The following is a 22,297-nucleotide window of genomic DNA, read 5'->3' on the forward strand; positions in this document are numbered from 1 at the left end:
TCAGGTTGTCTAATAAACCTGGCATTGCATATTATGAATATCGTTGGCTCTTTGACATTTGTTGCCTCTTGTGTATGTCGCTATGGAAAAAAAAAGAGTCTGGTTAATGCATAAATCCAAACAGGAAGAGGCTGTGAGATCGACATGTGAAGTAAATACACAGCTTATTTTTTTAATGCAAACTAGTGGAGTATATCAGTGTGCTTAATAATATTTCATGTGTTTGCTATTAAATGTCTCATACACACTTTTTCCACAGAAATAGTGCCATGGTATCAGCAAACCGCTCTCAGAGTTGGTGTGCATCTCCACTGATCTTCATTACCTGCCTACATATAAACTACAATCTTTTTACAGCACATATTTTAACACCCAGGTATTTTTACGATAGGTCAGTGCAAGTTGCTTTTTGGTTTAAACATAGCAAACATGCATTTTAGTCTAGGACTAACTTAAGCCTTGTCTGTGAAACCTGAGATAAAAGTTTTAGTTTATATGACTGTGACGATGTGGTAATGTGGCTGAGATTAAAAAATGAATGACCTATTTGACAATTTTTTAGGTTCGTATAGGGATAGAAGTGATTCTGTGCTCTAGATCGTGGTTCAGATTTCTGTTGTAAGGACAAAAAAAAAACACACACACACACACACACACACACACCTGTGAACTCGTCATCTCTAACAGTGTCAATGTCTGCTAGGGTGCACAGAATTGATTTTGTGTTTCAGGTTTGCTGAAATTGATTTTCTCGGTTTCATAGATCATTCTCACCACCAACATTTTGGCATGAGTGTCTATTGAATGAGGATGGTTAGGTGAAACTGAGGAGGGCAAAGAGATAAATGTTTTTCTGCTCTCTTTAAAGGTGTTGTAAGTTATTTGTATATCAAGAAAATGTTGATTAAAATGATTTATAGGTCAGATAATTGTTGTTTTGCAGACTTTAGTATCTTGAGCGTATTGAGATCTTGAGGAGACACAGGAAAAACTTCTGAGAAGCAGAGGACAAGTCTCCATTTGCACTCCATTTAATCTCATTGTTGTGTGAAGGTAGGAGAAGCAATTGAGATTTTAAAGAGATCCAATTCATTCATTCAATCATTCATTCTGTAACACTAGATTAGGGAACACTATTCGCTATTAAACAATTGTTTATTAGCATGCATATTACTAGTATATTTGGTTACTTATTAGTACTTATAAACCCGGTTTCACAGATAAGGCTTAAGCTAGTCCTAGACTAAAATGCATGTTTGAGCTGTGTTAACTGAAAGTAGCTTGCACTTATATCTTAAAATAAGTCAGAGCCATTGTTTTGTCTCAAGATGCACACCAGTAATGTTTTTTTCTAGGGTGCATTTATAAAAAATACCCTAATTGAACTAAGGCCTAATCCTGGTTTAGTCTAATCCCTGTCTGTGAAACCGGGCTCTAAAGCACATATTAATTCGTATTCTGCATGACTATATTCTAGATCCCTTAAACCAACCCCATACTATCAATCAAATATCAATTACTATCAATAAGCAGTAATTATGTTGAGGGAAAACTAGTTAATAGTGAATATATGTTCCCTAATCTAAAGTGTTACCATTCATTCATTCATTCGTTCATTCAGGTAGACTAGCACTCAATCTAAAATGTTTTCATTCATTCATTCATTCATTCACTCACTCATTCATTCATTCATGTAGAATAGCACTCAGTCTAAACTGTTATCATTAATTCATTCATTCAGGTAGAATAGCTCTCAATCTAAAGTGTATCATTCATTCATTTATTCATGTAGAATAGCACTCAGTCTAAAGTGTTATCATTAATTAATTAATTCATTCAGGTAGAATAGCTCTCAATCTAAAGCGTTGCCATTCATTCATTCATTCATTCACTCAATCAATCATTAATTCAGGTAGAATAGCACTCAATCTAAAGTATTACAATTCACTCATTCATTCAGGTAGAACAGCACTCAATCTAAAGTGTATCATTCATTCATTTATTCATGTAGAATAGCACTCAGTCTAAACTGTTATCATTAATTCATTCATTCATTCAGGTAGAATAGCTCTCAATCTAAAGCGTTACCATTCATTCATTCATTCATTCATTCACTCAATCATTAATTCAGGTAGAATAGCACTCAATCTAAAGTGTTACCATTCGCTCGTTTGTTTATTCATTCATTCAGGTAGAATAGCACTTAATCTAAAGGGTTACCATTCATTCATTAATTCAGATAGAATAGCACCCAGTCTAAAGTGTTACCATTAATTCATTCATTCATTCATTCATTCAGGTAGAATAGCCCTCAATCTAAAGCATTACAATTAATTAATTAATTAATTAATTAATTCAGGTAGACTAGCACTCAATCTAAAATGTTTTCATTCATTCATTCATTCATTCATTCATTCATTCATTCATTCACTCACTCATTCATGTAGAATAGCACTCAATCTAAAGTTTTACCATTCATTCATTCATTCATTCATTCACTCACTCACTCACTCACTCACTCACTCACTCACTCACTCACTCACTCACTCACTCACTCATTCACTCACTCACTCACTCATCCATTCAGGTAGAATAGCACTCAGTCTAAAGTGTTATCATTAATTAATTAATTCATTCATTCAGGTAGAATAGCTCTCAATCTAAAGCGTTACCATTCATTCATTAATTCATTCACTCAATCAATCATTAATTCAGGTAGAATAGCACTCAATCTAAAGTGTTACGGTTCGTTCTTTCGTTTATTCATTCATTAATTAATTAATTCAGGTAGAATAGCACTCAGTCTAAAGCATTACCATTAATTAATTAATTAATTAATCATTTATTCATTCATTCATTCATTCATTCATGTATTCATTCATTCATTCATTCGTTTGTTCATTCATGTAGAATAGCACACATAAAATATTGCACACTGTTAAGCAACACGAATCGTTACGTTCTTTATGATTCCTGTCTCTAGTTTACCCTTGTGCATTCGATGTATTCGGACAAGGACTGCCTACTTACCTGTCAATCAAACTGTTTCTACCAGGTGTAAATGGGGATGCGTTTATCTGATCTCATCTGCTGAGATGAATCATGTTTACAAAAAGTAGAAGGTCTTATAATCTCCCATCCATTTCCGCACAATTATTATTTCTAAAATAATTCCACATGAAAATGTCCTGGATGTAAATAATCTTCTCATTTTTTTCAGATTCATCCCCAGCATGAGCGCTGATATTTCAACCGGTCTGTCCGCCGGGACGGTTCCAATACGGGCAGCAAGCGTGCATCCGGAGGTGAAGGCTGAAGTCTGAGCTCTGGAAATGTCACAGTGTGTAAAGCTCAGCTTCCTGTAGACCTGTCGTTCTTCCTGTCTTTCTCGCACACACGCAGACATGATGGGCAGCAGACGGGGAGCTATTGATTTGACAAGTTATTAAAGAGGAACAGAGCAGGCAGACGCATCAAGGGCCTGACACTGACATACTCTCCTCCTCTCGCTCTCGCTCTCTTTTTTCCTTCCTGCATCCCGTCTCCTTTCACTCTTTGACATTCTTCTGCGAAACGCTCTCATGGTACAATGTTCATTCGTATGCGTCTCTCAAACGCGTGTCTGTCTCTCTACACGGAAACACGGACAGTTTTGCTTGTATTTTTGAATGTCACCTTTCCACCCGCAGCCTGAATGCTCTTTCTCCAAAATCTCGGCGTCCTCGTGTGACACAGAGGGTGACAGTCGCTGATAGTCCATATGGAAATGGCTTTCAAAGTATAAGAAAAGACAAACTAACCAAGAAGCCCCTGACACGGCCTCACGTGTGGCTACATGACAGCGTGTCAGTTACATGAGCCGCGTAACGCGCACACGTTCACACCATTGATGATTGATGCTGACCTTTGCTCACATCTCCTGTGTGTGAGTGTGTGCGCCGGGTTGTACTGTTGTAATGTGTTATCAGAGGAAAAGGTCAGCGCTGAGTTACTGAGAGATCGCCCATCTGTCGCTCTTTCTTTTCCTCCTCTGTCTCTCACCATGGGACTGTATCAAAGTTTACAATCTGTGCCCATACTGGCACCGCTGCTCTCGCTGTCTTGCTCTGTCATTGCTCAGGAGATCTCATTTATGTTTGAAGTATCCACTTTGTCTCAGATGTTTCTCCTAGCATTCCAGATTTAAAGGGTTAGTTCACCCAAAAATGAAAATTCTGTCAGTAATTACTCACCCTCATGTTGATACAACCATGTAAGTCTTTCTTTCATCTTCGGATCACAAATTAATACTTTTGTGATTAAATATGAGCGGTGGAATACTCCTCCATTGGCTTTAAGGGGGCCCAAACTTGTCCGTCCAGAAAGTCAGTGAAGAAAATGTTTAAATAGTCCATGCCACTATAGTGGCTCACCCGTACGTTTCTCAAGCGACGATAATACTTTTCGTGCGAAAAAAACAAACAAAAGAACGACTTTATTCAACTATTCATTTTCTCTCTTGTAGGCCTCTGACGTAGCTCCATGACGCATGCGCGAGAACTAAACTGACGACGGTCTTCTTCTACTACTACTTGTTACTGGCTGCTCACTCCTTAGGAGTATTACCGCCACCTAGTGTTCAAGATGAAGTGCTGGCATAGCCGGAAGCGCTAAACTTTGTTTACAAGCAGGTGAACGCGCGCGCGCGCGACATTGATCGTGCTTTTGGTCTCGCTCTAAGTAATTGTTTACAATGGTTAGAAAGTGTGCATTTCCTGGATGTCCGAATCGTGAAAAACTAACGAGTAAACGTAAAGGTGCCTTAACATTGCCACAAAATGAACGGCTTACCTTTCACCGTTTCCCATCAAATGATCGTGAGGGACTGAATCTATGGCTGCTGGCTGTTCAACGGGATGTTAATTTACCAATTAATTTCGTCAAGCACATGAAGTTGTGCAGTGAACATTTCTCTCCAGACGACTTCAGATCAGTTCAACAAAAAAGATGACTGAAATCAACAGCTGTGCCCAACTTGTTTATACAGACCAACAAGGTAAGTGGAAGCAGTATGTGGTAATTGTTAAAGTCATGATACACTCATTTAGTTTTGTCTTAATTTGTATATGGCTATATATTAAATAAAAAAAAACATAATACATGATACAGTGAGTTTTACAGTGTCTGTGTATTCAGGTTCGAATAAGTAAGGTTGGTTAAAAAAATTCAAGTCTTCATCTACGTCAAAATCTGCCGACATATTTACAAATAATGGTTTTTACATACAGCGCGCGCGTTCACCTGCTTGTAAACAAAGTTTAGCGCGGCTATGCCAGCACTTCATCTTGAACACTAGGTGGCGGTAATACTCCTAAGGAGTGAACAGCCAGTAACAAGTAGTAGTAGAAGAAGACCGTCGTCAGTTTAGTTCTCGCGCATGCGTCATGGAGCTACGTCAGAGGCCTACAAGAGAGAAAATGAATAGTTGAATAAAGTCGTTCTTTTGTTTGTTTTTTTCGCACGAAAAGTATTATCGTCGCTTGAGAAACGTACGGGTGAGCCACTGTAGTGGCATGGACTATTTAAACATTTTCTTCACTGACTTTCGGGACGGACAAGTTTGGGCCCCCTTAAAGCCAATGGAGGAGTATTCCACCGCTCATATTTAATCACAAAAATATTAATTTGTGATCCGAAGATGAAAGAAAGACTTACATGGTTGTATCAACATGAGGGTGAGTAATTACTGACAGAATTTTCATTTTTGGGTGAACTAACCCTTTAAAAAAAAGAAGCTCTATATAAAGACAGTATAAAACTAATTGTATATAAATTTACAGGTCACCTGCGTACGTCAAAGTCGATCACTCTTTAAAGATGGCGTGGTATGTTTGGACAGACGATGAGTTCTTTATTAAACTCATAAAAGACAAAAGAAATACTGGATTCTTAACAACAAAGAAATGCCACTATTTATCAAGACCTCGAAGCAGATATGAGTTTGAAACATCCAGAAAGACCTCATACATGGCTGATCCCAATTATAAGGGGCTTTCCTTGCCCTTAATGCTTGGATAACACACCTACGTCTCCTTCGATTAAAAATAATGGCTAGTGCAGTGGCTGCGATATACATCCGTTGCCATGATTTTTGGAATAACTTATCGCAGGTTTTAGTCCCATAACATTGGTTAATGGAAACACAGTCATTTCGCAATAGTTTTTTTTTTATCGGCATTTAGAAAATATCACAAAAGATTGCTCAAATCTGTAATGGAAACCCGGCCGAGTCTTCAATATTGCTCTCTGTTTAATTGCTGTGTGCAGGTTGAAGTAAAAGAGATCTCATTTGTGGGTCTGTGTGGTAAATGAGGGTGGTTATAGTTTCTCTCTGAAAGCATCCATGTTGTTTTTGACATTATCAGTCCCTGTGGTCCAAAAAGAAAGTTTAAAGGGGACCTATTATGCCCCTTTTACAAGATGTAATATACAGTAAGTCTCTGGTGTCCCCAGAATGTGTCTGTGAAGTTTCAGCTCAAAATACCCCACAGATCATTTATTATAGCTTGTCAAATTTGCCTCTATTTGGGTGTGAACAAAAACACACCGTTTTTGTGTGTGTCCCTTTAAATGCAAATGAGCTGCTGCTTTCCAGAAGAGGGCGGAGCTTTAACAGCTCAACAACAACAAAGCTGGAGAATCTCACGCAGCCAAAATGAGGATTGTCAGTAACGGTGTTCAGCCTTACATTGTTCAAACCGGAGTCGACACTGATGGAGAGACTCAGGAAGAAGTTACAACTTTTAGAATGAAACTGGACGTTTCTGAATGGTTAGTGGATAAATTTATGTAGTTGCTGTGGAGTTGATTCAATTCATCAACTAGCATGTGCCGTCATGTTCATCTTTTGTGCAAATCCAGTATTGAACTGACCCTCGTTTGTGAAGCAGTCCGGTGTAAAATGACGGCATGGCAACAACACTCGACTACAACAACTCTTCCTCTTCTCTAAAGCAGCCCAACATGGCCTCACCCCCTTTGTTGCTTGTTCCCGGGGGCGGGGTTTATGTAAATTTTAGGGTAAGTGATGTCACTAACTCAGGAAGAAGCTAGTTGTAGTCCCTACCAGCCGTTTGTTGTAGTCCTTAAACAGCGAATTCTTTAAAAGAAAATGTTTCTCTTTGCATTGAACTTTGAGCGTCGTAACTTTGCAGATGTTGTTTATGATCAAACAGCAACATTACACACTAACTAAAGTTAAAAAAGTGAAATCATAATCAATCACCCCTTTAAAAAACAGCATTAAAAAATGATCATCACTTTGAGTTCTGAGGTTTGTCACTGCTACATTAACGCAAGAATGCACATACAGACCCTGCATGTTTGCAACCTATTGGCCAAACATTGAGAGTGGCATTTTGCCAAACAAATCTTTGCTTTAACCTCCATGTTTGACCAGTAAATGCTGTCTATTTAGGCTCATTTCATTGGTTTTGGAACATTCAGTCTGGACATAATCACACAAGCGGATGTAGCAGCAATCCTCCTGTCAGTCAAACTGTGCCCCAGGCCGGTCATTGACACTGTGGGTTCAGTGATGGCGTCTGGCTCTGACACCGTTAGTTATGGCGTTAATTCTCTGCTGTAAAGCGGTGATGAGACCACAGGGCCAGTTCGCCACTGCCTGCCCGCCTCTCTGGAGCTAATATCCACTGACATGCAAACACTCTACATCCACAACAGTGAGAAAGAGGCCAGCTGTGCATTTAAATATGCAATGACCTAGATTAGCATTGCCCCGCCCCCTTTTTTATTGCCTATCAGTGCTCATTAGATCAGGGCTGTTAGAGACGCTGTGCTATAACACACACGCTCACAATACAGTGATGAGCCACGAGAGACTGTGTTTTACAGTGAATTTACCACAGTTGAGGAGTGGTGTTAGGCTGTTTTTAATTTAAGCAAAGACACCAGTAATTAATACATAATTAAAAATAATCTAAAGTTTAATATTATAGTTTATGACTGGAACTTTAAAATCTGAGAATTTCTAAACACATTATTAATAAACTAAAGCACGATTTTGGCCATGATTTGGCCGTCTGAGACTAGATGAAATTCTGGCAGTGTCAGAACTTTTGAGGCACAGTCCCACAGTCCTGCCTACGACAGCCGATGTCATGAGAAATCGAGTCCCCCCAGGAATCGGGTCTTCTTTAGGACCCAGGCGTAAAAATTCTACCCATTAAAATTCTGTTGAACCAATGCGATCACTCAGGGTCCTAAAGGAGACACGAGTCCTGGGGGGACTTGATTTCATAACACACCGTCAAATCAAAAACCAAAAGAAGTGCAGAACCTGATGACGCAATTAGAGAGACAACAACAAACCATCACTTGCTCCACACACACACACACACGTCTTTTTAAGAAAAGCCATGATCAAAATTAACGCTAGAGATTGTTTTTGTTGATGTAAAACTCTGGATGATGATTCTTGTGTGTGTCCGTTTTAATGTATAGTATAATATAAGTTAAGATAATCATACTGACTGGATAATGACTGGGTAGCTACTTGGATGACTTGATGACGACTTGGATGCCAGGTTATATTATTAGGGCCTGAGCACCAGTGGTGTGAGGACCCTATTGTAATTGCTCGGTCAATTATTATTCTTCTCCGAAATGAATCACATTTTTGAGGGCCTAAACATGCTCGAAAACTCATGAAACTTTGCACACGTGTCAGAAGTGGTTAAAATTTACGTCTGATATGGGTTTCAGAATTAGGTGTGGCAAAATGGCTCTTTAGCACCACCTACAAAATTTCAAATAAGCGCCCTTTGCGCATACAGGGATGAAATTCGGTAGACAGATGTAACAGCCCAATACCTACAAAAAAGTCCCTGGTTGCAAAATCTGAAAACCCAAAAGGAAGTGAGATATTTTAAATTTTTTCTGCAAACATTTTGCAGTTTTTGCCATTTCCAGACGTTGAACTTTAACAAACTCCTCCTAGAGATTTTATCAGATATACATCATATTTGGTCAGCCTAATCTAAAGGCTTTTGTGACATTAACCCTTAAATGCATATCTCGGGTCTTTAGTGACCCGGGACGTCATTCACTACCCTCCTCCTCATTCATTTTTTAAAGTTAGACTTCAACCTTCTTGGTATTCCTCAATCGATTCATTATAAAGAATATAACATGAAAAAAATCATAAAACTATAAAAGAATGCCTATTTTTGAAATCATTTTTTGTAAAAATTGTATAGGGTCGCTAACGTCCCGAGGTGTGTATCAGTGTATGTATATTTTTTTCTGCACAACTATAATTGAATCTTAGATGACGGAATAAGTGCAATTCACCTTTATTTCACAAGGTGGCAATGTCTGATACACAATGCTGAAGTGACGACTTTCAGACAGAAAACGAATTAAGAAAAACATGAAATGGCTCAGCGATTTACTGCAGAGCAAGTACTAAACGCAATCAAATGTGACTGTAACTGTCACTGGATGGATCTGGTGAAGCTGTTAGCGATCGAAATATTGATTTTGAAGATGTTGAAAATTATATAGTTTTGAGAATATGTTTGAGATCGCGAATAGGTTCATATTTGCGACCTCAAACATAAAACTAGCCTATTTGCTGAATTTACTGGGAAATGAGCTCAGTGATGATGGCATAAAACATCTGCTCAAACTGAACCCTTTCAAGCTCCAAAAGGTAACAAAATATGATTTATTTTATTTTTCTGTAATTGCTACTCTAAGAGTAGTTTTATATTATCGCGACAGGTAGAGATCCTTCCGTGTTAGATATAGATCAGGATCGATAAAGCCCCGAATATGTAAGAATGATTGGCGAAACAGTCATGCATTTAAGGGTTAAATTGCGAAGATCTAGAGTTTTCGTTGAAGGGCGTGTCTGTGGCAGCCTGACAAAATTCGATGTTTCGCCATGAAACAGGAAGTTGTTGTAACTCAGGCATACAATGTCAGATCTGCTCCAAACTTCACATGTGTGATAAGAGTCCTGGCCTGAAGACATCTACATGGCAATATTCAGTAATAGTCAAAGTGCCACCGGTTGGCAGCAGGAAGTGAGGCATGTCGAAATGACTTTGTCATATTTCTCCTGTATTTACTCGCTTACATGCATGTCACCCACTATTCACTGTTTACCTAAGGCGAGGGCCCTTTCATCGCTGCTTGCAGCTTTATATTATATTATATTATATTATATTATATTATATTATATTATATTATAAAGTGCCTAATTCTTTTTGAAGACTGAAAATTGACTTTATTTTATTTTATTTTTCCCTGTGTGACTTTTTCCAGTGCAGAGATGACATACTTCCATACTTCCAGTCAAACGCCTGTCATTGATCATTGAGATGAACGGGAATGCTACCAGACAGCTCTTTCCAGGTACTATAGACGTCCTGTTTTTGCTCACATAGCCAGACCTTTGACTAAATGTCATAAAATAACTAATAACTATAACTAATAACTGCCTACTTAGACAGGAAAAGCCACAGTTTGTTTTCAGTTTAATAGCGCTTTTCACAATAGATTTTGTTTCAAAGCAGCGCACATAAAATGCATGTTTCGATGTTAGGAAGTATTCTGTCAAAGTAATGTTCATATGTCAGTAATAATACATGTTAGTAAACATCATGTATTCAGTTATGCAGGCATTATGAACACGTTAGGCAATTGCAACTTGTGATCATAATGATTACAATATAAGGATAATATTTGACTTTTGTAGTATCTTTTGCTGCACATCATAACTATATTCTTTGGTTTTACTCATTGTGATGAATGATTAAGGGAATTTGGCCTTTGTGTTTCCTCATGTTTATACTCCTGTGGAACAGGAAGTCATGGCTGGACAATTTTATGTTCATGATCACCCCGGTGTGCTAAAAGAATGTAAATATGAATGGGAATATACTTCAGAGATATTTTACTCATAAAAAATTCCAGGGGTGCCAATAATTGTGGCCAACGTGTTTTGGAGAAAAACATTTATTTCATAATGTTATTTTCCCCCCACTTTCAATTCTTTTCCTTCAATGAAAGGTTAGATTTTTACTCATTTTATGAATTAAAGATAAAAAAATTAATCAATGCAGATTTATTTTTATAGTCATCTTTGATCATATTTACCAAGGGTGCCAATAATTCTGACCACAACTGTAGTAACTATAACTAATTACTTTTTTTTAAAGTTACGTGCCCAACACTAGATAAGAGAAAGTATATTTACACACACCGCACCTCTGTTTATCCACATACTACCTACAAATGATTTGTCTCTCTGAAAACACAGTGACGAATGCAGGAGGAGAGCTCATCCCTACAACAGACCGATTAGACTAATTGCGCACTTACCAAAGTGTAATTAATGCTTCGCAAATTGCCACACAGTTTAAAATGAGTGATAGCAGAATGATCCGTGGCTTTATTGCTTCAACCACCCGTCTATACTACAGTAATTGCCCTCTTGGCTTTGTAAATGAAGGAGATGATTAAGTTAATTCCCTGAGCTGCATTGGCACATTACCAGTGAATACATTTACAGGGCCCGCTTTGGCTGAGAGCCTTAATTTGCTAAATTGAGGGGTTGATTCAAAAGGTTGAAATGATTTTCGGAGTAGCTCAGGGCCGCCTGTTTTCATTTGCACCTCTGTCGACTGTCCAACTACAATAAACAAGACACTGTTACATAACAGGAGCGACGCTATTCTGATACACACAGAAGCTCTCCCAACGGAAATCACATGTAAACAGAAAGACGCTGCTAGGAATACTCATGGTAATGTGGTAGATTGAAGGTAAATGCTTTCTGATGATCCGCCGCTTGAGGAATGATAAACAGCCGGAGCTTAATTTGAACAAGCTCTCTGTGTATGTAGGAGCTTGTCAAATCAGCAAACGCTTTCTGGTGTGTGGCGTAACCGCCTTCTTTCTCGCTCTCTCCGTCTCTCTCTTGTGTATCCGGGTTGTTTTGAAAGAATAAGCAAAATGGAGCCTGTGTGAACAAAGACTCATTCGCATAGCAACAAATCTGATGACGGTGCAAGCTTGTCTTTTGCCGACAAAGGTTCTGATACTTTTTTTGATGATCCAGTGAAAAATGGGCCGCGGTGACAGCATCCGTCCCCGCGGCGAATCCCCACACGCGCTTCAGCTCATGCCGTTAATACACGTCGTCCATATTTGCAGTAAATTCATATGATTCAATTGCAAATGCTGATAACCTCTTTGTGTGAAGATGGCTGATTGTATTGCAATCATGCATTTGCAAGAATGTAAAGCACTTTCTGTCATCGTTTATTCACCCTCATGTCCTTCAAAACCTGTATTCTTCTGTGAAACACCAGATATTTTGAAGCACATTGGTAACCAAACACCCTCTTAAAAATGCTGGGTTAAAACAACCCAAGTTGGGTTGAAAATGGACAAACCCAGTGACTGGGTTGTTTTAACCCAGACGTTGGGTTAAATGTTTGCCCAACGTGCTGGGCAGTTTTATTTAACCCAAATATTGTTTAAAAATTACTATATGGCTGGATTAAAATATAGGCTGGAAATTAAAAATTACTAGAGGCAACAATAATAATCAAAAGGTGAACATATATTATTAAGCAATTTAATAAATGTTTATAGTTTATTCATTAAACTTATTAATAAATGTTAATTTATTAAACAATACTAAATGCTAATTTCCAACATATTTTGGGTTCATTTTAAACGAGCAATACAGTCATTTTTAAACAATAGTTGAGTTAAATAAAACTACCCTGCAGGTTGAGCAAACATTTAACCCAACCGCTCGTTTAAAACAACCCTTTCGCTGGGTTAAAACAAACCATTTGCTGGGTTAAAACAACCCAATTGCTCACTGGGTTAAAACAACTCAATATCTCGTTGGGTTAAAACAACCCATTCGCTGGGTTAAAACAACTCAATATCTCGTTGGGTTAAAACAACCCATTCGCTGGGTTAAAACAACTCAATATCTCGTTGGGTTAAAACAACGCAATATCTCGTTGGGTTAAAACAACCCAATCGCTCACTGGGTTAAATCAACTCAATATCTCGCTGGGTTAAAACAACCCAATCGCTCACTGGGTTAAAACAACCTGATCGCTCGCTGGTTAAAACAACCTATTCGCTGGGTTAAAACAACCATTCACTGGGTTAAAACAACCCAATTGGTTAAAACAACCCAATCGCTCGGTTAAAACAACCCAAGCACTCGCTGGGTTAAAACAACCATTCACTGGGTTAAAACAACCCAATTGGTTAAAACAACCCATTCGCTGGGTTAAACCAACCCATTTGCTGGGTTAAAATCAACCCATTTGCTGGGTTAAAACAACCCAATTGGTTAAAACAACCCAATCGCTGGGTTAAAACAACCCATTTGCTGGGTTAAAATCAACCAAACCGCTCGGTTAAAACAACCCAATTTCTCGCTGGGTTAAAACACCATTTAAAGGGTTAAAACAACCCAATTGGTTAAAACAACCCATTTGCTGGGTTAAAATCAAGCCAATCGCTGGGTTAAAACAACCCAATTGCTCACTGGGTTAAAACAACCCATTTGCTGGGTTAAAACAACCCATTCGCTGGGTTAAATCAACCCATTTGCTGGGTTAAAACAACCCATTTGCTGGGTTAAAATCAACCCAATCACTCGGTTAAAACAACCCAATTTCTCGCTGGGTTAAAACACCATTTAAAGGGTTAAAACAACCCATTTGCTGGGTTAAAATCAAGCCAATCGTTGGGTTAAAACAACCCAATTGCTCACTGGGTTAAAACAACCCATTTGCTGGGTTAAAACAACTCAATTTCTCGCTGGGTTAAAACAACCATTCACTGGGTTAAAACAACCCACTCGCTGGGTTAAAACAACCCACTCGCTGGGTTAAAACAACCCATTTGCTGGGTTAAAACAACCCATTCGCTGGGTTAAAACAACCCAATTGGTTAAAACAACCCATTCGCTGGGTTAAAACAGCCCATTTGCTGGGTCAAAATCAACCCAATCGCTCGGTTAAAACAACCCAATTTCTTGCTGGGTTAAAACACCATTTAAAGGGTTAAAACAACCCAATTGGTTAAAACAACCCATTTGCTGGGTTAAAATCAAGCCAATCACTGGGTTAAAACAACCCAATTGCTCACTGGGTTAAAACAACCCATTTGCTGGGTTAAAACAATGCAATCACTGGGTTTGTCCATTTTCAACCCATCTTGTGTTGTTTTTAACCCAACATTTTTTAGAGTGTACTTGACTTTTATTATATTGACAAAAAACAAACACTGAGACATTTCTCAAAATATCTTCTTTTGTGTTCTACAGAATAAAGAAAGTCATACAGGTTTTCCAACTACTTCAAGGTGAGTAAATTACTTTTTTTTTTGGATGAAATTCCCCTTTAATAGCTGTTTTTGTTTAAGCGGTTGGTTTATTCATTCGTCTCTTAACCTCAGAGGAGTGTAATTTCTTACCATGATTATTACTGTGTCTCCATTCATTACTAATTCTGTGACTACCCAGAGCCTGAACCACGTAAACACCCAATTAAAGTCTCGCTGTTCCTCCGTTCCTTTTGTTTAAGTGTACATGTGATTAAAGCATTGTGTGCTCTGCTTCTAAAGCAGCATCATCTTAATATGCTGAGCAAACACATACGCTGTCCTGCGCTATTGTTCGTATTGTTGTGCATGCAGCAATTTTTTTATTGTACACACTAACAGCAGAGACTTTGCTGCAGTTTACACAGTCTGAGTACACAATGGAAGCGATTCAACAGTGGGGGAGCGTTTACTGTAGCATGTTTGCAACATGAATCCAGTGTGGGCAAAAACCTAGTTTCATTTTAATAACTTCAGTGCATGTCATTCTAAAGAAGTATAATCTTTCGTTAAAGTATAATAGTTAATATAATACAGAAGTCTAGTCTATACTGCAGGTTTATTTTACGCATCCTCTCACAGGACAATTTATTTCATATATACACTACTGGACCAAAAATTTAGGTTGGTAAGGATTTAAAAAAAAAAAAAAAGGAAGTCTTTCAAAACATTTATATTGTGAAATATTATTGCCATTTAAAATAAAAGTTTTCTATGTGAATACATTGTAAAATGTAATTTATTCCAGTGATCAAAGCTGAATTTTCAGCATCATTACTCCAGTCTTCAGTGTCACATGATCCTTCAGAAATCACTCTAATATGATGATTTGCTGCTCAAGAAACATTTATGATTATTATCAATGTTGAAAACAGTTGTGCTGCTTCATATTTTTGTTTTTCAGGATACTTTGATGAATAGAAAGTTCAAAAGAACAGCATTTATTTGAAATATAAATATTTTGTTACATTATAAATGTCTTTACTGTTGCTTTTGGTGAATTTAATGCATCCTTGATAGATAAAAGTATTAATTTCTGTCAAAAAAGAGAACCCTAATCTTTTGAACTGTAGTGTATGAACATTTCATTGACAATTACACAACTACAAGTTAAAGTCCTCAAATTTTTTGTCACAATTTTGTTTTGCTATGAAAAATTTTCAGCAATTATCAAGAAATTATCATCAGTGATGAAAACGGGTGTGCTGCTTCATATTTTTGTATTGTCTTGATTCTTTGATGAATAGAAAGTTCAAAAGAACAGTATTTATTTGAAATAGAAATCTTTATAACATACATAAATGTCTATACTGTCAATTTTGATCATCTGGCTGAAAAAAGTTTTAATTTCTTTAAAAATCTTACTGACTCCAAAATTTGGAAATGTGTATAGTTTTATGTTTAATATTTTTAGGAATTTCCTTGTTGTATCTAAAAGAAAATATATGATGTGTTTACTACTGTATACCATGCACTTTAAAATTAATTTCTATTAGTTTATTCAATGTTTGTTCAAAAGAAAAATACTTAAATAAATTACTATATTTGGATGCTTTGTTGTGATACTTACATTGCAAGGTCATATCATTATTGTTGTACTTTAACATTTTAATGTGATGCATTTTAAAGCATCATGACTTTCTTTGGTTGAAGTAAAATAATATTGTCTTTTTGGTTAACACAAATTTTCACTTTAGTCCAGTTCTCACTATTAACTAACTAATATCTATGACTTTTGCCTTAATAAACTCCTAATAACTGCTTATTAATAGTAATAGTAGTAAGGTAGTTGTTAAGTTTAGCTATTGGGCAGGATTATGGGATGTATATTATGGTCATGCAGAATAAGGCATTAAAATGTGCTTTATAAGTTCTAATAAACAGCCAATATCCTAGTAATATGCATGCTAATAAGCAAAGCACCTAGTTAATAGCGAGAATTACCTTTTTCTTTTTTGGATTAGTAGAAATGCATCACATTATGGATGTAAAATGTTGACATAATGTTTGATTTCAGAGCAGAACCGGAGCCTTGGTAGGTAGAAACCTCCTCTACGGTACATGACGGAGCTGTGTGTGAAGCTCTGTAGAGTTTGTTCTAACATGCCACTTAGTCTTGTCAGTTATTTGGGACAGATATCCAGTGTGAGTGTGTGTGTGTGTGTGTGTGTGTGTGTGATTTGGTATGCTGGTCAGGAGCAGGAGAAGGCTGGTAGGATGTAAGCAGCCTCAGAGGGCACAGGCCGGCTCAGAGGATACGGACGGGTCCAGTGACTGAGCTTAAAGCAGCTCATGCAAGACTTATCTAATCACACAGCCTGTCACACACACACACACACACACACACACACACACACACACACACACACACACACACACACACACACACACACTGAACTGCACTGAGGAATGTAGGGAGACAAATACTTGAACTAAAAATTACTTCTGTAAATGTGACTTATTGCGGAGCTAATTTGCATATTCATAGATCTGTGTATACTAAATGAGGCAAGGGTGTAGAGTTACATTCAAGCATTTCAAGGAAAAAAACATTTAAATATGTCATTTTGGTGATTAAAGATGAGTTTTAATGGATAGAATTATTGACTACAGGGAGACTTTAATTATTCCAAACCTTGTGTATGTATTTAAATTTAGTTTTGTGTTTGACCAGTTGGGTTTTTGAATGGCTGATGTGGATAATCTTAATCCTTAATGTCAAGTTAATCCAAACTTTATTTGTCAAATGCACAGTAATAATACAGCCTGCAGCAGTAATGGCAAGTTATAAAATGTCTTACAAGCAATGTGTGTGTGTTAAAACGAGTTGTAGTAATCTCATTCCTCAGCAAACACACACACACACACACACACACACACACACACACACCTTTCTGGTGTCTCGTTCAATTATGCCACCTGCTGTCTGGAGGAGACGGTAATTGAGCCCTGAGCATTTCCTGTATTTAAATCAGCAGGTGCTCCTGCTGCTCATAATGTCTGTCAGTATTACCCGTACAGCACCAGAGCAACGTCCTGATAGCAAACAGAAACATTTGTCATCTGTCAAACATTCATGTGAGTATTTGTGGCAGGAGATCTGTGATATTGCAGACATTTAAAAAGTGTGGCTAGTATGTGTAGATGAAAATGTGGCACAGCCTTTACAGACCCTTACAGCAACTGCTGCTGATACTGACATCTGCTGTCGCAGGAGTCCAAGAAAATTTATATAAAAAATCATCAGTCTGTCATCTATCTATAATAGAGTGTAGCAGTCAGGTTTCAGAAGTAATAATGACACTGAATTATTTTTTAACTTTTAGTATAAACTTTTGGTTACACTTTATTTTATGTATTAAAGTGTAATTATACATGCATGTACTGAGCAATAATACTTAACTATATGTACTTACTGTGGGGTTAGGGTTAGGATGTGGTTTAGGTTAGTTGCATGTAACAATTTTTAGTAACTACATGTAACTTGTAACAAAGGCATTGTAAAATAAAGTGTATATATATATATATATATATATATATATATATATATATATATATATATATATATATATATATATATATATATATATATATATAGCGAATGAATTGTTTTAGTCAACATTTGAAGTGGATCAAAACCTTTCATCAAAGTTGTCCTAAAACCTTAGGACAGCTTAGTTCTTAATTTCCAACCTATTTTGGGTTCATTTTAAATAAGCCATACAGTAATTTTTAAACAATAGTTGGGTTAAATAAAACAACCCAGCTGGTTGGGCAAACATTTAAAGGGTTAGTTGACCCAAAAATGAAAATTCTATCATTTATTACTCACCTTCATGCCGTTCCACACCCGTAAGACTTTCATTAATCTTAGGAACACAAATTAAGATATTTTAGTTGAAATCCGATGGCTCCGTGAGGCCTCCTTAGGGAGCAATGACATTTCCTCTCTCAAGATCCATTAATGTACTAAAAACATATTTAAATCAGTTCATGTGAGTACAGTGGTTCAATATTAATATTATAAAGTGACGAGAATATTTTTGGAGTGCCAAAAAAACCAAAACAACGACTTATTTAGTGATGGTCTATTTCAAAACACTGCTTCAGGAAGCATCGGATCATAAATGAATCAGAAACATCCTATTTCCTGGGTTAAACCAACATAATAGCTAGGTTAAAACAACCCAATCGCTGGGTTAAAACAACCCATTTGCTGAATTAAAACACCTCAATCGCTGGTATAAAACAACCCATTCACTGGTTAAAACAACTCATTCGCTGAATTAAAAGAACCCAATCACTGGGTTAAAAGAACCTAATTTCTCGCTGGGTTAAAACAACCCGTTCGCTGAGTTAAAACAACCCATTCGCTGGGTTAAAAGAACCCAATCCCTGGGTTAAAACAACCCATTCGCTAAGATAAAACAACCCAGTCGCTGGGTTAAAAGAACCCAATCCCTGGGTTAAAACAACTCATTCGCTGGGTTAAAACATCTCATTCGCTGGGTTAAAACATCCCAATCCCTGGGTTAAAACAACCCAATCGATGGGTTAAAACACAGATTTTAGAAAAATATGAAGTAGCACAACTGTTTTCAACACTGATAATAAATGTTCGTGAGCAGCAAATCATCGTATTAATCTTTTTTGAAGAATATTTTGAAACCCCTTTGGGGAAATTTCATGGGAATAATACCAGTGCCACTGACAAAAAGGTTAACTCAATATTGAGCTTTTATTATTCAGGCATAAATAATGTTTTTCCATTCATTAAGATTTTGTTTATTTAATTTTTAATATATTAAAAAAAAAAATAAAAAAAATAAAAAAATAATATATATATATATATATATATATATATATATATATATATATATATATATATATATATATATATATATATATATATATATATATAAATAAAACAGATAACAGGTGAATCCAACAAACAGTCTTCGTCTGAAGGTATGTGATGTTTATGGTCTGTTTACTGTGAGTTCTTCAAGCATTAGAGTCTGTCAGTCCGCTGTATAATATATAACAGATAACAGCTGCTTTAATAGTCCTCCACACTCATCTTAATTTCACATAATTCAAGCTCTCTGGCTACAGTTTAGCCCCTTTCTTGTTATTTCTCATTATAACTGCACCACCTCACAATATCTTTCTCATTAGTCGCATTTCGACAGTCGACAGATCGTCCCAAGCGTCTGAGCTGATGAAGCTCATCTTAACGAACACGTATTAGACTGTTCTACTTCTGCGGCATTTATGATTCTTTTATATTGTTTAATGCGTAACGCGTAGGAGGGTCGGATGAATCAAATCCGCGTATCTATTGTAATTTGGTTAACTAAGCCGAAGTCGGATGATCCGTTTTACCTTGATACTGCAGGTGTGTGTGTGTGTGTGTGTGTGTGTGTGTGTGTGTGTGTGTGTGTGTGTGTGTGTGTGTGTGTGTGTGTAACCCTGAATGCCTGCGAGCAGCACCCAGTTTCCTGAAGAGCAGGAAGGGAGAGCGACCTGATGCTGTTCATTAATAATTCACTGCAGGCAGCCTCTGACTCCCGCATGGCTCTGTTCAGATTACAGCTCGCAGCCAGGACTCAAGGTTAGTGCTAATGATAGGACGACGGCCAACAATAGCCCTGGATTGGCCTTCCCACAGGTTGTGGGTGGAAGAGAGGCTTTTGCTTGCTGTTTTATTCTCACAAAAATGGCCACATTGCTCAGTTTTAGTATCATATTCATGTGCATGTCGGAGGATGCAATAACTCGGCAAAGGTCTAAGAGTAGGTACTGAATATGAGCTACATATTATATTATAATACATACTGTTACTACGCTTTTGCATTCTGAAGTGACACCATTGATCAATAATGTAAACAATAATCTGATGATTATGCATGATGGGACTTTTTGCTTATATTGCTGAATCTAAGATTCGGTAACAAACAAAAGACTTAAACAGGAACCTTGTTTTTCGAAAGCATTCAGCACATCCCTTATGAAAAACAAGTTTATTCAAGTGTGTTATTAGTATACTTCTTAACTAAAAATAAGAAACTGTACTTTCGGTCTACTTATGTACTTCTCAGAAATATACTTAAAATTGCACTTAAGTATACTTGACTTATTTTGGACTATACATGTACTCAATTATTTAATCGAAATAAATAGTATTAAACTACTAAACTAGTAGTTTACTGAGAGTATACTTTTATACTACTATTATACTTATAAGTTCACTTGTAGTACAGATGCAGTACAAGTGAGAAATGTAGTTGTGCACTTAAAAGTTTACTATTATTATACTTATAGTGCACTTAGACATCTATTTTAGATTTTAGATTCCAATTTAGTCCCTAAGCACCATTGAAGTAGTACACTTACAAGTATACTACTAGTACATTGATATTAGTATACTTACTACATAAAGTATACTTAAAATATACTTGAACATTAAGTATACAGTAACACTTTACAATAACGTTCATTAGTTAACTACATTAGGTTAAATGAACTAACAATGAACTGCACTTCTACAGCATTGATTAATCTTTGTTAATGTTCATTTCAACATTTACTAACACATTATTAAAATCAAGGGTTGTATTTGTTAACATTAGTTAACGGACTGAACTAACATGAACAAACTATGAACGGCTGTATTTTTATTAACTAACATTAACAAAGATTAACAAATACAGCAACAAATGTAACAAATAGATCTCTCTTTTTATTAAATATGTTTTGGCTAATTTGATTTAGTTTTTTAGATCTCAATAGTTTTTGTCATGTTTCAATCTATTCTGCAGATTTTCCCTCTGAAATCACCTCCATCCTATACTGGATGTGACAGAACTGCATGTGCATGTTATGCACAGAATTCAAAGTATGCACTTGTAAGTACTTGAAACTCTTTCATGCTATCTTTGCATTAAATGTGCATTTACTTTCATTCATTTGTGCATGTTATACTTACCTTCATCTGTGCTTTGTAAGCATGCGCTGGATGTACGTCTCATCTCAGTGTTTTTTTTAGATACTATATCAAGTTAAAAAAAAGTTTGGAACCCCTGCATTATGTTGCACTCCAGTGCTGTTTTTATACACATTCACACAGAGGCACAACCATTAAGGCATGATATTAAAGGATTAGATCTGTCATGACAACTCTCAGAGTGTTTGCCATGGTAATGACAATGTTGTATGTTTGGTCACTAGCGGAATAGATCTGCTATGCTGAATTACTGAATTACCCGTAGAAGATCTATACAGGTGGAGCTGGGGAAGGTGGAGGGTTTCTGAAGCGCACTGCACTGCTAAGGAAATGCTACCAAAGTATTTTGAAGGTTTAAAAAGAGTTACAAGTCTAAAATGAGAATTTTTAAAGAGAAATGTTAGAGATTACACTACTCCTACGTCATACGCCTCACTCGACTCTCTCGTGAACACGTGGATGGACGTTACCAGAAGTTAGTGATTATAGTCTATAAAGTTATAAATAAGGATTTTTTTCTTACAAAAACCCATCACTTCACTTCAGAAGGCCTTTTCTTAAGCCACTGGAGTCGTATGGGTTACTTTATGATGGATGGATGCGGTTTTTTGTGCTTCAAACTCTCGGTTACCATTCACTCCCATTATAAATCTGGGAAGAGCCAGAATACTTTTTAATATAACTCCGATTGTGTTTGACTGAAAGATGAAAGTCATATACACTGTTTGAGGGTGAGTAAATCAGGGGATAATTTTCATTTTTGGGCGAACTAACCCTTTAAGGCCTAATAACGATATTAGCGTCCACATCTGAGCCTGTAGAAATTTCTGAAAATTTTTCTTTTTTTAAACATTTCAGATACCA

The 22,297-nt window shown here is 36.8% G+C and overlaps 1 long non-coding RNA gene across 1 annotated transcript; it reads left to right on the forward strand.

The window, feature by feature from the left end:
* The first annotated feature begins 10,168 nt into the window (after positions 1-10,168).
* Positions 10,169-21,350, forward strand: LOC125280588. Its single transcript, XR_007187657.1, has 4 exons — positions 10,169-10,419; positions 14,372-14,409; positions 19,918-20,041; positions 21,249-21,350. It is a non-coding gene; the product is annotated as an uncharacterized LOC125280588 (long non-coding RNA).
* Positions 21,351-22,297: the final 947 nt, after the last annotated feature.

The sequence above is a fragment of the Megalobrama amblycephala genome, linkage group LG12, assembly GCF_018812025.1.
Source record: "Megalobrama amblycephala isolate DHTTF-2021 linkage group LG12, ASM1881202v1, whole genome shotgun sequence".
Lineage (NCBI taxonomy): Eukaryota > Metazoa > Chordata > Actinopteri > Cypriniformes > Xenocyprididae > Megalobrama > Megalobrama amblycephala.